At 41.1% G+C, this 15962-nt stretch overlaps 1 protein-coding gene across 2 annotated transcripts in view; it reads left to right on the forward strand.

Moving 5' to 3' along the window:
* Positions 1–15962, forward strand: part of PUM2 (pumilio RNA binding family member 2) — a 77143-nt gene continuing 61181 nt past the window's right edge. Inside the window, exon 1 of one of the 2 annotated variants that reach the window (XM_074861499.1) lies at positions 1–149. The gene's annotated coding sequence lies outside the window, so the exon portion shown is untranslated. Of the gene's footprint in view, positions 150–5857; positions 6105–15962 lie in introns of those variants that run through there. The other variant, XM_074861498.1, reaches the window with a different exon arrangement.

Raw genomic sequence — 15962 nt, forward strand, 5'->3', positions numbered from 1 at the left:
AGAACTTGGATTTTGCAATAATAAAAAATACATTATTTCAGCTCAATGAATTTTTTGTTTTGTTCTGTTTGACTAACTGCCTAGGAAGAGGGATGCATTGGAAACAGAAGTACATTAGAAGTCTGTAAAACCTGCAGATATAATGAAAGGTAAGCCCACATATGTATGAAGACACTGTCGCTATTTATGCAATACTTTATGCAATACATGCATAACATTGACACCTACTTTTCAGTATCACAGTGCTCAACCATTTTGTTTATGCGCTCAGGAAGCAAGCTAGGATTTCCCTTCCTGAGTATCTCTCTGGCATTGTATACTCACTGAGCTATGCCTTGTTGCTCTGAAGGCATGTTTGGCATAGAATAAGGTTTGGGTTCTCTACGTGGAAATGGGGACCAGTGGGTATGTCTTCATGCTATAATGGTGAGTCAGAACGGGGGTCTTAGCTATCTCCAATCTAATACGGCTGTGCTGCATTTTGGTATTCAGATGATGTGTCCAGTCATGTAGACATATCTTGTTGCTTGTGGTCAGCCCCCTTGACACTGTAAGAACAGGAAATTATGGGGAGCTTCAGGTATGGTTAAGATAGAATAAAAATATATAGTCTGGTGATGACACCACAAAAGCAGAGATGACCACAGATGTCCAATGTTACCCTAAGCAAAGTCCACGTGGTATTGGGCTGCTTGTTCAAAGCCCTATCAGAAGAACCTACTGCAGCTGGAAGGATCAGTATTTGATACAGCAATAGGCAGAAGGGTGTTGAAGAACCTAAGACAAGAGGAAATGTATAAGCCAAATTACTGTTGCAGATCTTTCTTCTAGTTTATCTGTGCTATGGCATCTCATTTCTGAAGATACAGAGACTTTCTAGTTCATGCAAGTTAAGTTGGTGAGACTTTACACAACAAAATTAAAACGTATGGATATGCTTTTAGGATTTTTAGAGTTCTTTTCCTTAGGAGAGAAAAAAAAACCCAACGCATTCTTCCCACTCTTCCTTGGTCTGATATTGCTGAACTATCTTGTTCTAAGTGTGCAAAAAAAATACTGCCTCTTATTCACATACTGCCTCTTATTCACAGCTCTTGGGATTGCTTCCATTGCCTGGGATATGTCTTTGAACTGTTTTCTCTTTTAAGAAATTAGAGTGTTTACTCATTACTGCTTAATATATGAAATGAGTGAGAATCAATTTGATGCTCATCTCTGAGGTTTCATTCTTTGTACTGAGTATAATATGCGATCTTCAGTTCTAAGAGCCACAGTCTGCATTCAGCATGAAGAGTTCCTGGAACTTAATTCTCCACTGGAAAGAAAAATATAATTCTAGGCTTTTTTCTTAAGATAAGCATTGATAGCCACTCTGTTGTGAACAAAGTGAATGTGAATCTAAAAACCAGCTGGTGTTATCTGTGGCTTTGCCACTACAAAGCTATTCACATTCATGTACATGAAGTGATGTCATTAGTTACTCTTGTTGTGCTACAATGACTCTCTCTGGTGGTTGTGACTCTGAGGTATGTTTATGAAGCTTGTTTCACTGGCAAGACAGCTTTTGTCCCTGAGTCATTCACCCCCTCATAACTGGCTGAGGTATAAACATACCTTCTCGGTCATTTTAGCATAGACTTACTTAGCAAAGCACTTCCATTGAGAGACACTTCTTTCTTGGGACAAGTTCAGGAAAACCTATGCTGCAGGGCTGCGCACTCCATTCACCGATGCCTCCTCTCATGCATTTCGTTTAAACCTCTTGCGGAACAGCTTCTTTGGAAAAGTTGATCAAGTCTACAGGAGCAATGACCGTGTAACTGAATGGCAAGTCAGCATCCCTGCATTTTAGAACAGTAGTGTAGTAATGAGTAAGTCCAAAAATGGGGTAAGTGACAAAATTTATTGGAATTCAGCTGTGAATTTTCTGTTGGTCCTAAAATGAAGTGTGGTCATTTGCACTAACTCAGTATGTTATACCAGTTGCTAGCTAGTCCAAAAAAACCCCAGAATAGATGGGTCTTCCTTGAAGAAAGTTACAGTTGCACAGACAGGTGGGGGAAACAAATGGAAATTTGGAAACAGTTTTGAGCAACAGATTAGACTGGGCTTTTCAGCACACTGAGAGACGAGCTGTTGTCAAATGGGTTTAAAGGAATTATGCTAAAGGAAGGCATTTTTGGACCAGTTTTTGTGTTAAATGGGAAATTTGATGGATGCTAAGGTAACTTAGAAGAGTTCTTCCCACACATGGGAAAAAAGCTTAAAGATGCGTAGCTTTAAACATTAAAATTGGATAATGGATGCAGTTGCATACAGTAGGCCAAATGTTTCTGTATCGGAAGAGAGAGGGTTGAGACAGGAACAGGCCGTGAGGCTTGTAGGAATTGAGGCAACAGTATCAGCACAACAAGATGCAGCAGGAGCAGAGTTAATGAACAGGTTACATGGTCAAAAGCAATAGAACAGAAGAGTCAAACCTGAGTTAGCATGGTGAATGGTTATGGCAGGGAAAGGATGTTTTTGAGAAGCAATGGTGGCGCAAAAGGATGCGTGGATGGGAAAGTCACTCTGTATGAAGAGTCTGTGGCTTGTAAGCACATTTCTCTGAGGCCCTGGGGAGAGGCTAGCCAAAGGGGATGCTTGGCCTGCTGGGTCTCCTATGCATTATGGTCACTGCTTCCCTAAAACATGAAATACCAACATTCCTATAGCAATGCATTTAGCTGCAAGTCTTGTGAATGTAGTATTTCAGACTCATTGATTTTTTAATTAATCAATTGTATGTCTGTTGACAAATTGGAATCCAGAATTGTGCACTGGGTGCCTAGATTTGCTACGCAGTATGTGGGAAAATTAATAACTTCAGAAAGGGATCTGCCCCTGTAAGTGCATGAAACATACATCCAGATCAGCACATCCTACAGATGTAGCTAACAAGGGACATGCTAAGGATATAAACCCCTAATCCAGGGAACATGGGCTGATAGCTTGAACTGCTTCTGAGCTGCAGTGCTGTCCTGCTGTGAAGGTAGTATTCAGAGAGCTGAGCGAGGCTCAACCATTTATGACTGCTCCTCTTAAGCAATAAGATGGTAGTTAGACTGGGGATTAGACCGGGGTTAGTTAGACTTGGGGGTTGGACTCTAGGATCACTAAGGGTCCTTTCCAACCCAAACCATTCTATGATTCTATGACTGCAAGGCCAGCAAGGCCATTAAGTAGAAGATCTGACAGGAAGATCTTGAATTCTTCCCTGCAAAACAGCCCAGCTGCAGCAGAGGGCAGCCAAAGTAGTCTGCTGGTTTTTGGGACTCTCTCTAAGGAAGTCAGACCTGTGAATCTTGAGCAAAGGCATCGATTCTGGGTGCTCCCCAGTCCTGGGAGTGGAAGGTGTTGCACTTTGTTTTAAAAGAGTGCAAGCTTTTGTAGGGACGTGTGTCTTTTCTGGAGATGATTTGAGAAGGTCTACCACATCTAGTTGTTTAATTTCCATGGAGGAATACCTTGGTTTTAATTAATACAGGTTAATTATTTGCTATCCTGCTAGATCTAACAGCAGTCTGTCAAAACTGCTGGGGGACGTGGATGTCATGACACAGCTGGACAAAGTTTGTTCATGTGCAGAGTTTTAGGTCCTGAAGTTTGCGGCTTTAGAAAATGTAGACATCTTCAGGATTAGACACTAGCTGAGTGGGGACAGTTAGGACTGCAGCTTTCAATTTCTGTGAGTGCTCTTCAATTAAGTATCTTGCCCAAGGTCTCATAGGTAGACTGTGGAACATCCAAGGCTTTCCATATCCTTGGCTACTTTTCTAAACTGTAGACTGTATATTTGTTTAGTATTTTTCATTGAGGATGCTTATTCACGGAAAAAAAAAAGCATAACTGAGTTAATGGAGTTCATCTGAAACATTTGGAGTGTAAGCAGAGCCCAGTCAGCTGTTAACACCTCCTTAAAAATAGGAATAGCTAGGAAAAGCATTTTGTAATGCAGTGATACCAAATTAAACTATATAAGGTTTAAGTACTTTTAAAGTTTTCACTCAAAACAAAGATAAGAGAGAAAGACTCTTCTTGAACTATTTTAGCATGAGTCAAAAACTTCAATGCCATTATTAAATTGTGAGGTGTGTGGTGGTGGAATTTTTTCGGTTTTTCTTTTTTTTAGAAAAATACTTTAGAAGGTAACCAAGTAATTGTATTTCTGAGATCAAATCCCAAACTGATTGCACTGAAATACTTTTCTGCTTGGTGACCAGGCTGGGTTTTTCAGTACTGGGAAGCAGACTGATGTGGAAGTTGTTCAAGCTTAACGCTTCCCAAATGCATGCCGAGTTTTTCTTGAACATTTAATGCTTTATACAAACACTGATCAGAATTATCCAGGACTAATAGGGTCCCCAGAAGGGTCTGAGCTGGAGAGCTGGTGTAACATAGACCAGCGGCTGTAAGTGTTCAGGATGCCAAGAGCATACCAGGGTTTCCTTCAGTCCCAGCCGGTCTGCAGGAAAGGAAGGGCTGACTTGGAGGCCGTGACTTAGAGGCCTCTCCTCAAATAACCAAAGGAATTGGCTTTTCAGCCCTGCAGCCACCCTGGAGATAGCCCAAAGGTGGCAGTGGGATACGACACAAGATCACAGGCATTAGCCACATGAGCAGCAGCAGACTGCATACATCTGGGTACTCAGCTGACTAGTATTAAGCTGAAGAAATAATTTTAATTTCTTGGGAAAATGTTTCTATCTTTATCAGGAGCTGGGAACTTTCATGTTTTTAACCACATCTATAAATACTGTGAGGGTTTTTTCCTTCAAGACATCTCTATTTTTAAGGACGCAGTTGGTAGTCACAGACATGCCCACAACTGCCGCCGCCAGCGGTAGCGCCCATACACGGGTACTCCTGCACCCTAACTCGCCCGCTCTCGCCCTGCCATACCCCTAACGAGTCACTGGGACTGGCAGAGCCTGCCTCCTTTCTGCCTACAGAAAGCGGTGTTTTGAACAGCTGCCTGATACAGGACTGATAACTGGGTTTCGTCTGAAGGTCTGATCTGTGGATGGCATCTGACTGCCGTTTCCCGAAATGGAGTACTAACCAGACTCCTCTGAGAACGGGTAAAAAGGCAAAACAGCGGATTTTCTTGCAAAACTCATCGTTTAAAATGTCATTGACAGGCAGAGCTCCCTCTTTTTCAGGGGCTGCTAAACAAGTAGAATTTATGCCCAGATTGAGTGAGGTTATTGAAAACCACTAGCAGTGTTTACTAGCATCCAGCACCGTATTTACCAATAGCAACCACCCAGCTCTATCAGAGATCCTGTATTTAACTCTCTCGAGGCAAGGAAATAATTGACTCTTTTCCCGAAATCACCACGCAGCAACTATCGGCACAGCGGTTAATTAATAACTACGGTGATGCGTTTCTGTTTATTGTAAAAACAAGGGAACCTCCCCCGCGGGCGGCGCTGGGAGCGAGGCCCTCAGGAGCCACCGCGTACCCCTACAAACGGGCCTCGCCTTCCCCTTTGTCTCCTAACCCCAGGCCTTCAGGCAGGCACCGCCTGCCGCCGCCACCCCCCCGCCGCCAGAAAGCGAAAAATGAAAATGAGAAGAAAAGAAAAACCCACAAACGCCCTGTTTTGACCGGCTCGTTTGGCGGGAGTGGAAGGGGACGGCACCGGCTGCCGGTGCCCGCCCGGCGCGGCCGCGCTGAGGGGCGGGCAGGAGGCGCGCGGCGGCCGGCGGCGCATGCGCGGTGCGCGGCGGAAGGGGCTGGGGGCCACCGCCTCCCTCTCCCTCGCTGCCTCCCTCCCGGGCTGGGGCGCGCGTGCGCGGTGGCGGCGGCAGGGGCGAGCGGCGGCGGCGGAGGGAGGTTTGCCGCGCTCTCGCTGTCCCTCTCCCTCCGTACGCGCCGGGCTCGCCCTCCCGCCATGTTGTTGTGAGCCCCTCGCGGCCGAAGGGGGGGAGGGGAGGCAGGAAGGAGAGGCGCCGAGAGGGAGGAGGAGGAGGAGGAGGGGGGCGGCGGGCCGGCGGGCGGGCAGGGGTGTCCCAGGGCCCGCTCCGGCTCCATCGCAGCGAGCAGCGCCGCCAGCCAGCCCGTGAGTATCCTCGGGGGCCGGGGCCGCGCTGGCTAGGCCGCGGGCGGGCGGAGCGGGCGGGCGGGCCCCCCTTCCTCCAGCCCCCTTTTGTCTCCGGCCTCGGCTGCGCGCCGAGGGAGGGGAGGGGAGAGGAGAGGGAGGGGAGAAGGAGGGCGGGAGGGGGCCATGTTGTGGCAGGTCACCGGGCGGCGCGGGGCCTGCTCGGCGGCCGCCCGCGCCTCGCCGCCTTTGTGTCCTCCCGGCTCGCCGGGGAGCGGCGCCGAGGTGGGGAGGGAGCGCCGTGAGGGGAGGCGGCGGCGGTGTGAGGGGGGCGGGCGGCGGCGATGCTGAGGGGAGGGCGGCATTGTGCTCTCGGCGAGCCCAGGGGAACGGGGACTTGGGGAGCAGTTTCTATCCCAGCGGCGCTTGGGGGGCGAAGTTGTGGCCTGAGAGGAGTCCGGGGGGGACACGACAGGGCCCTCGGAGGCGGTCGGGGGTTCAGGTGGGGAGAGGCGCGTACACGCGTGAGGGCGAGGGAGTTTGGGGCAGGCGCGGGGGGGCGGACGCAGCGCTGGCTGTTACAATAGGCTTCGGGGCTGCGAAGTGCTGCGAGGCGCTGGGGGAGCCGGGGACGGGGGGGCGTTGCTTCGGCAGCCCCACGGACAATTGCGTCCGTGCGGAATTGGGATAAAATGGGCTTTGTTTAAATGCACCGACAGCGTGAAAACTTGTATCATTTTTTTTTTAGTGCTCTTAAAGATAATGACTGCTTTCTGAGGGTGGAGCGAGAAGGCCAAATGCTTTTGGTAGTTGATACCATACAATGAAGTGTTAGGTTTTAATTTTTCTTCAAACGTGTCTGCGCAGACTACAATAACAAAAAGTTGAGAAAAATGCCAGCTGCCCTGAGTGGATCGTGCTTGCAACTAACAGTTTGGTTTTTAATCTCCTTGGCAGTCATTGTGCAAAGATTATTTTTTTTTTTTGGCATTGTTCTCTTTCGTATATTTCATAACCTCAGACTCTTAGTTCCTTGAGAGAAAATTAATATACTCGGGACGCTTTATATTCTTCTGGCTTACTGTTGGAAGCAAGATGGCTTAACACCAGAATGTTAGCATGTTTTATATGTGATGTGATAAAGAGGTTGTATCAGCTGATTTTTGGGATGCTTTTTTCTGAGTTATGTAGGCGTGTGTGAGCTATATAGGTCATTGCAAATGAGAATCGGTAAAACTTCCTATATCGCCTAATTGTCGCTTATATGCTATGTGCTAACAAAATACTTTTAGATTTATTTTGGTTTCTCTTTTACTGAAGTCTTTGTTGCATCTCAACTGAGAGATCAAGCCTTTTTAGTTACCGTGAGTTGATGGTATAACTTTTCAGGTATGTGGAATATGAATGCGTTTGAAATATAAATATTACCCCGTGTTACCATTTTTACATCTAAAGTGTAGTATTTTGTTATATTTAGTTACGTCTAGGTTTAAAACCAAATGTTAACAACAGTCGCAGTTTTGTTGAGAAGCTCAGAGAATTATTGTCTACCTTTCTCTGGTCTACAACTCAATTTGTGTCAATGCGAATATAAATATGTTAGGTAGGCGGGAGAAGGAAACTCGAATAAAAAGGGAAATGATAATTTAGTGGTGGTGTAGTTTGGGTTATATGTGTAGAAATGACACTAAATCACCTGACAGTTTTCTGAAGTGTTCAGAGAGTTGAAAATTTGGAAATTGTCCCAGCAAAATGGTTAGTAGGCAAATGCATGTGAGAAACTGCTTGATAATGCAGATTTTGCAGTTTATTATGTGGATATTACACGTAGGAAAGTCCATGTTATTTGAATAGCGTTTTTTCTGCATTAATACAGAATGACACTTTTTTTCTATAGTACTTAATGTTTTTCTTCAGTGTTAGGGATATTGGCACAGTGGTGAGGCAATTATAATGGTATCTGGTATCATGATTGAGTTAATAGTGCAAGAAGCAGTTGGCTGAAAAAGCTGGACTCGCCTGTTTTTTGATGAGAATATACCTCTTATTATGGTGGTATATATTAAATGTTATGTAGGATTGTAGTGCACGTTGAAAGCTTTATGTAGATCTTTTCCTCAAGATTTGCATGCTCAAGTGTTTCTTTGCAGTGTTCTCATTGGGCCAGATATTACAGGTGGTTGGGGAAAGTCTGTTAACAGGACATCAGCTTGCTGAATACTGTTAACTAGATCTGATTTTCAACTGCACTTTCTAGTTCACTTCTAGATATTTTTCCCCCTTGATTTAATGATATGTGAGTGTGCATTGGATAATCAGCATATGTAGAATTTTCTAAAAGCATTCTCCTTGATAACTTCATCTTTTTTTTTTCTTTGTACAGTGGTTTCTAAAACCGCAAAATGATTAGACCAAGTTTTTATACACAGAGGCAAGTAATCCAGTAGATGATTTGAATTCCTGCTTGTATGTCTTCATGCTTTTTGAATGTGAAATTACACAAAAATTCACTGTCCATACCAGTAAAAAGAAACCTAGATTCTCTTGAATGTTAAATTTTTTCTGTGTTGGGAATCTTCTGTGAAACAAGCATTAGTACACTGTATTTTCTTTTGAAAAGTTTCTAGTAGAACCTCTACAAAGGAAACAATATAAAACTGTACATGTCTACATAGAAATACACTACATAGAGTAGACAAGTTTTATAAATACTTCTCATTGTGTGTATTATATGTATAGGTATGTGAGAGAGTTATCAATCTTCTTTCTCTTCAGTAAATTTAGTTGAAAATGCTTGCCTCATTTAATGTGAATTTTCCCCACCCATAACATGGCTGTTGTCTTAATTATTCCACACAATGCAACCATTCCAGTGTTGTCACAAAGCCAGTGCCCAGGCTCTTGTCTCAGACAAGAAGTCTTTCGCTCGTTTTCTCTTCCTATAACAACAAATACCAGTTACATGGTGCTTCTTACAATGAAGTTGGAGGCACTTCACAGTCATGTAGTAGAAAAGTTTTAAATTACATCAGCACATGTAAACATACTCAGTTCTAGCTTGTTGGGTGTAATTTCAAACAAGTTGTATAAAATTTATTTTATAGTAACGGCTTGCATACCGGAACTTTATAGCAGGATTTAGTTTGAATCCCACTCGGAATACCTGCTGTGGTTTTTAGAATAGTAGGGAATAGCTTTTCAAGCTGGTATGTGAAATGTTTAGCTTACAAATAAAGACCAGATGTCATGTCTAGCAATATCTTTAAAGATTATATTTCATTATTGGTTAACAGATTTTTTTTCTAAAGATGGCTATTTAAGAACAGTTGTAGATAGTAGAAAAAAATATGTCTGAAGAGGTTATGACGACCATCTTGGGAGTAGAGAAAGAAATGTAAAACTCTGAAATGTAGCAAAAGTATCTCTGTAATAATCCACGTTTGACTTTTTTTGCTAGCTGTTCTGTATATGCATCTATTTCCACTAACTTTAGAGCAGTGACATGATCCTCAGTCCTCTACTAAATACCCCATCTGCAGCCTTTCTAACAGGCAGATTTTTACAACATATATTTATGTATGTACATTGGACTAAGTAATCTGGTCTACATTTTGTAATTTTGATTATTTCCAATTTTAATTTTTCATAGAATTAAGATAGGTTATCTCTTGCTTCATCAGTGCTGTTGAGGTATTGGCAAAACTCTCAGGTACAGGTAATAGGTCTGGTTGTCAGCCTTTCCATTATAAAGCTCTCAGCATGGAAATCCTAATGGAAATAAAGGTTGTGTCAGACCTATGTTCATAACTTTGCTCTTAGATTTTGTCCGTGTTATTTTGAGGAAGTATTGCGAGTGATGTATTGAACTAGCTGTATACGTTTTTTCTTTTTGTGGCTGGTCTGAAGTTTCATACAGAATTTGTTCAGAAATCTCTTCCAAGGGGAAGTGAATTTTTAACAGCTGGGTTGGTGTGTTTAGTTCCGTAAGTCTTTACATGTGCGTATTGATCAAATACAAAACTAGACCCCCTGGAGATGACTGTGTAGTTGAGCTAAAAATAATGAGTCTGTTTTGACTCATACTTTTCAAGTATCTTGCTGTTTATTACGATATATATTGCTTGAACTTCTAGGCATACTACAATGATGAATTAGTCACGTAGTCTGAAGAAGTTGCAGAACTGATGTTAGTAGGGTATTTTGACAATAAGCAAATATTTACAGTATCAGTACTAATAAGACAAAGTAGCTTTAGGTCTTATGTGTTACTCAAACCCAAGATTGTTTGATGGTATATAAAAAAAAATCCTCTTACCATGTATCTATGTATATATCTCCCTAAAGATTGGACATTCAGTAGTCGATAAAGCTAGATGAAAAAGGTAGAATTGTGTAGAACAATTAGAGGACTGTGGTTTCTTTTGTCTACAACCTCAGAACTGAGTGTTCTATTCTGATTAAATATCTTTCCATGTATGTCAGTTTTTGTTGTTTGGGCTTAACACTCTTGTTTAGCATGAAAAGTGAGACATTTCTTCGACTTGAAAATTAATTTTCATTTCTTTTCCCTCAAAAAGTACTTAGTTAAGATTGTAGGGGGTATTTTGGGTTTTATATATGTCCGTTTATATACTAAAAGACTGATAATATGTCAGTTACGGTAGATTAAGAATGTGTGGAGATCATTAAGTGTATGTGTTTGGGGGCAGGTATTTTTTCCTGCAGAGGATTTTGTCAATATCGGAGAAAGATTTTTGCTGTGGCCATTTATACTTGTTTCAAGCCAAATTGGCAAACTTCATTTTAATCTGAGCCAGAAATCTTTATTTTGTGAAAACCCCAAAACGTACTATCATGTGGGTTAGAGAAGCTTAATGTCAATTACTGTGTTAGAATTTTACACAGCTTGACACATCTGAAAGAAAAACTGAGACTGGCCTCTAAGAATGAGGTGTAGTTCAGGTAGTTTTCTGTGCTACTTTGTTACATAGTCTACAAATGTATAAAGTCAGGCATAGCAGTATGACAGAATTAGTGGTTTTACACATCATGCTGAGTAATACTGTAAAAGAAACTGCTGCCATTATGATTGAAAATCATATCTTGACCGTTTTTAGCAAGGAAGTATGTGGGCAAGCATTTATAATATATGGAACTCTGACATATTAACATACTGTAAAAAAATCTGTGGTACTTTATTTCTCTTAGAGGCCTAGTTTGGTAATGGTATTTCAATTTTAAAGTTTAAATCAATAAACATTTTTGCAATTAATATTGTTCTTACATAGCTTGGACTTTTTTAAAATCCTAAGAGCTGCACATTTAAAAATATGTGGGAAAGCCTTTTTATGTTATCAAGACTTTTTCTTTTTAGGTTTCTGTGTGTACTGAGCTTTCCATGTGTCTTCCTAGGCATGAATGAAGTGGCCTGGCAGGAGACCAGAGGAATGATGCATATGAACATTGGTCAGGAAGCCAGTGGGGTTGGAATAGGGGTTGTCCCAGCTTGAACAGTAGTTGGAGCAACATCAGGGCCCAATTTAGGTGGAAACACTCTTCATACCATCCCTGCAACTGCTGTGTCAGGTGCTTCCAGTGCCCAGGTACCTCATAGTGTATGTTGTCAGGGTGATGCCACAGCTGGGTATTTGTTCCAGAGCCAGGCTGGAGAGCAGCTGAGTGGCTACTCCAGCAAACACTGCTGGCCCACAGGAGGTAGCATTCATATAGATCATTTGGTAGGTAGGTTGTGGTTTTTTTGTTGAAACAGTTCCTGTGTTTTGTGTTGAATCCACATCTTTCTTAAAGATATGTGTGACTTAAGTTAGTTTTTCAAAGCCTGTAGTAACCCAAACCCTAAAACTTCCAGTTAATTTTGTTAAAGCAGTTATAAATGAAACTGCATAAAATGTTTTTGAAATGTTCAGTTTGAACTATTCATTTAACTTATATAAATATTTCCTATTTTTGTGAATACGTATTTTTTTATCAGAATACATCAAGTCATTAGATTTGAATTTATGCAAAGCAATTGATTTAGTTTGAAAAGGGACTAACTTCTGGTAGGCTTTATGAGAAATAATATGGATTTAGCACACAATCTTACTTGTTATGCTTGCACGTAAAAAAAGTTTGTTCAGGTAAAACAGAAGTAGTAGAATTAGCTTTAGATCAAAACTTAACTTTCTCCTTTTGCATATAATAACCTAGAAGAAAAAAAAAAATCCTGTTTTAAGCTTTTACCCCCAAATGCTTAATAGATACAGCTTCCTAATTTTTCTTTAAAAACTTCATTCTGGATTTCAGATAGAAGTTGCTTTTTTTCCCTAGGACTCTTGTAATGTGCCACACTTAAGTCCATGAGGAAATTTTTGCACCTTCCCTAACTCAAGAATTTATGGAATTTGTTCAAAAAATGTGGTAAATATAGGAGCAAATGTGAATAAACAAAATTTGCTGACCTTTAAAGCAGTATTATCTGTTATGTCTGTTTTTTTCTTGATTTTTTTTTTTTTTCTCATTGAATTTCTTTTGGCATTTTTTTGTGGTTTTATTCTTTTACTTTTTTCTTCCTCTTACATTGATCTACATAGCAAAATGAAAAATCTTTTCCTCTGACATCCTGCTTCATGCTCTATCACATTCTGTATTACACTTATACAGAAACTGTAAAGCAGTTTTGTAAATATAAAATTCTATGATATTCTACTTGTCCACTTGGACACGCTTCCTGAGCATGAAAATGATGAGTTTTTCCTTGCCAGTGTTCAGTCTGTTATAGGCAATGGTGCTGATTTTCACTAGCATTTCCCAAGGCTGATAAATCATGTAGATAAAATTATTCACAGATAAGTAAATGCTGAGTAACGGTTGCATCTCCTGCCACCTGCTTTCCATCCCCAGTGGGAACCAGAGCCATGTCTTAATCAGCAGCTTTGTTTAATTCGGTTAGGTCCATCAAAATATTTCTGCATTCCTCCAGCAGGTAAATGTCATGAACCTTATATGTGTTTTCTAGTAACTTGAACTGGGGATGCAAAGGAACTACTCTTATTTTTAAGTGCTTCAATAGTTTTACACATTATGAAGATTTAGTGATGGGGAACCTACTCTTGCTTTGCTGTACATTGTTTCCCGTGTGAAAACAGTGTTTTCCAACCTACTGTAATCAGTACTGCCTTTATGTTCTGCCATTTTTCACTTCTCCCATTCTTCCTTAGCAATGTGAACAGAAATCAAGTACAGATCAGGAGACTTCTCCATTTCAGTGCTTTGAGTGTTCTCTGTGTACCAGTGTTTTGGGGGATTTTGTGACGGCAGAGGTTACTGTTTTGCTTTTTTTAAAGAACAGACTTCTTGAGTTAGAAGTACTAAAGAAGTGAGTTTTCCAAAATCTAAATTTATGCAAACTGTGGAAGGAGTTTAGTTGCAATTGTGTTCTGTGAGTATTGGGTAGACAGAATCTCTGTAGATTAGTATATGAAAGATAGATACTTTTTTAAAATGCATTTAGATAAAAAATATGAAGAAAATAGAAGCAGGTATAGTAGATAAATATCACAGAATGGTTGAGGTTGGAGCAGTCCTGTGAAGTCATCTGGTCCAACCCCCCTGCTCAGTCAGGACCACCTAGAGCCAGCTGCACAGAATATAGATATGTATATATACAAGAAGTAGAAATGAAGATATTGAAATCTTTGATTCAACATACATTATCTAAGCGTATCTTAAAACTGGGGATTTTACATAAATTTTGGCATGTCATGGTGCAGTCAAAGAATGTAAGACAATGCTGAAGTAATAAAAAAGTATTGTAGGTAAATATGTAAAGACTGAACCATTTTTTTTGTGAAGACAATGTAGCTTTAGCCCTGCGGATTCAGTAGAAACTTAAAATGTACAGAAAGTGAAATACAAAAATGGAAAATTGTAAATTCAGCATAAGGCAAGACAGCATCTTTAGTAAAGATAATTATTTGTCTAGTAGGATATTTCATTTTTACTCTGGTTAAAAGACTGAAGAGTTGCTTGTCAGTGTCCCTTGTAAGGGATTACTGAGAAATGAACTGTGGGAATTATCAGTGAAGTGTCAATAATTGGAAGGCATTTCATGCCGTTAATAACATGCTTTAAGTTGTGTTCAAGCAGTTGGACTAGAAGGTTTCTTCCAATTGAAATACTCTATAGTAATACACAGTAGCACTAGAGGCCATTGATAGCACAGGGAAAGATGAAGCGGGTTATCCTGGAGTTGTGTGGTAGTACTGAGGCTTAATGTGTGCTGATGTGGAAACTACCAAGACTGCGATGGAAAAATCTCAGGTGCCACACGCATTTAAGAAAAGAACAGGAAGTTCAGACACACCACAGTTGAATGGAATTCAACACTTAGCTGAGATGGAAGAATCTTTTTGATAAGTGTATGCTTGACACGTTGGTGTCTAAATTAACTAGCCACTCTGATGCAAGACTAGTATCATTGGCTCATAGAACATTTCAGAATAAGAGGCACAGAAATGTGTGATATTGTTAACGTTCACATTCCGTCTGTGTTGTTCTATGGTAGCTTCGGCTGTAGCAACAGAAAATTAAAGTGACGGACAACAGTTACTCGTGGCAAAAACTTCGGAAAGTTGAACTACTTTGCTGGCAGAGGGGGAGGCTATACAGAATAATTGGCAGTGTAAAGGAGGGCAGAGGCTAGAGGAGCACTCACTTGTGTGGGAGATTATATCCAACAGTCTTTGGATGCTCAGCTGAAAGGTAATGCATGCACAGCTCCTCAGTACAAGATGTCAAAGTCAGAAGTGTTGAGTCAGGAGACCGCCATTGTCACCTTTCATACTAAAACAGTAGTGAGCATCTAGTCACTGACTGACAAGATTAAGTATGAACTTAATCGAGAAATAACCATCCCTGGGTCTCATTCATCTTCCTTTAAAATATTTTATATTGAAAAGGGTGTTAAAAGCTAATGAACTAAGTAAAAAACTGTCTCATTTGGTGTTTTGACAATTTTTTTTCTTTCCTTCAAGACCAAAAAAGCATTTCAGGCTCTTTGATAGCACATCTGAGGAACACCACTGTCCACTGTGGCCTCATCCTTTTGTTACCATCCCCATGGGGCTGCAGATAAGTTAGTGATCTGTTTGTCATTAATTCACATCACTTCTATAATGAAGAATTGTCTAGGATACAAAGGCTTAGTGATTAGCAGTCAGTCCGTAATATTTGGAATTAGAGCGATGAGGTTTTTGGGAAGCTCAGGATGTATTTTCTTGGGTGTTAGAGTACTTGCAAATGTTTGTCCCACATGCTGAAGCGAAGAGCTACAGCAGTGTGATGTTGCCCAAGCTATTTGTCCTGTCTTCTCCCCTGTCTGCCCTATTTACTTCTCTCCCTCGTGGTGAAGGTACTTAAGCACTTCAGCAGTTTAAGCTAAATGCATGTGGTTATGATTTTTAACATGTTGTTTGCTGCTTCTGTGCGCTCTGCCTCTAGTAGAGGGGGAAAAAGGTAAGAACTGATGGTGAAAACGTTAGTCCTGCAGCTAGGTCTACCAGAGCCTTTGTTAGAACCTGAAGAAGCAAGAGTTGATAAGCAAAAGAATGGCAGAGAAGTGCTGTTTGTAGCAGCCTTTTCAAAGCATCCAAAGGATAGCAAAGCTATAAACAAAAGAATATAAATTCTGTCTTTGCACAAAGCTTTGGTTGAGCTGCAGTTGCTGTAACTCATTTGTGTTATAATTTACGAACTTCTTGAGAAGTTTTGTGAATAGCTGCTGTGACAAAGAAAAATCCTTTTTTGGGGGGATGGAGAGAACAAAGGAAAGAGTTTTACTGAGTTCAAGAGCTTTTTAGCACTTCTCTGGTACCAAGG

The sequence above is a fragment of the Strix uralensis genome, chromosome 3 (genome assembly GCF_047716275.1).
Source record: "Strix uralensis isolate ZFMK-TIS-50842 chromosome 3, bStrUra1, whole genome shotgun sequence".
Taxonomy (NCBI): Eukaryota; Metazoa; Chordata; class Aves; order Strigiformes; family Strigidae; genus Strix; species Strix uralensis.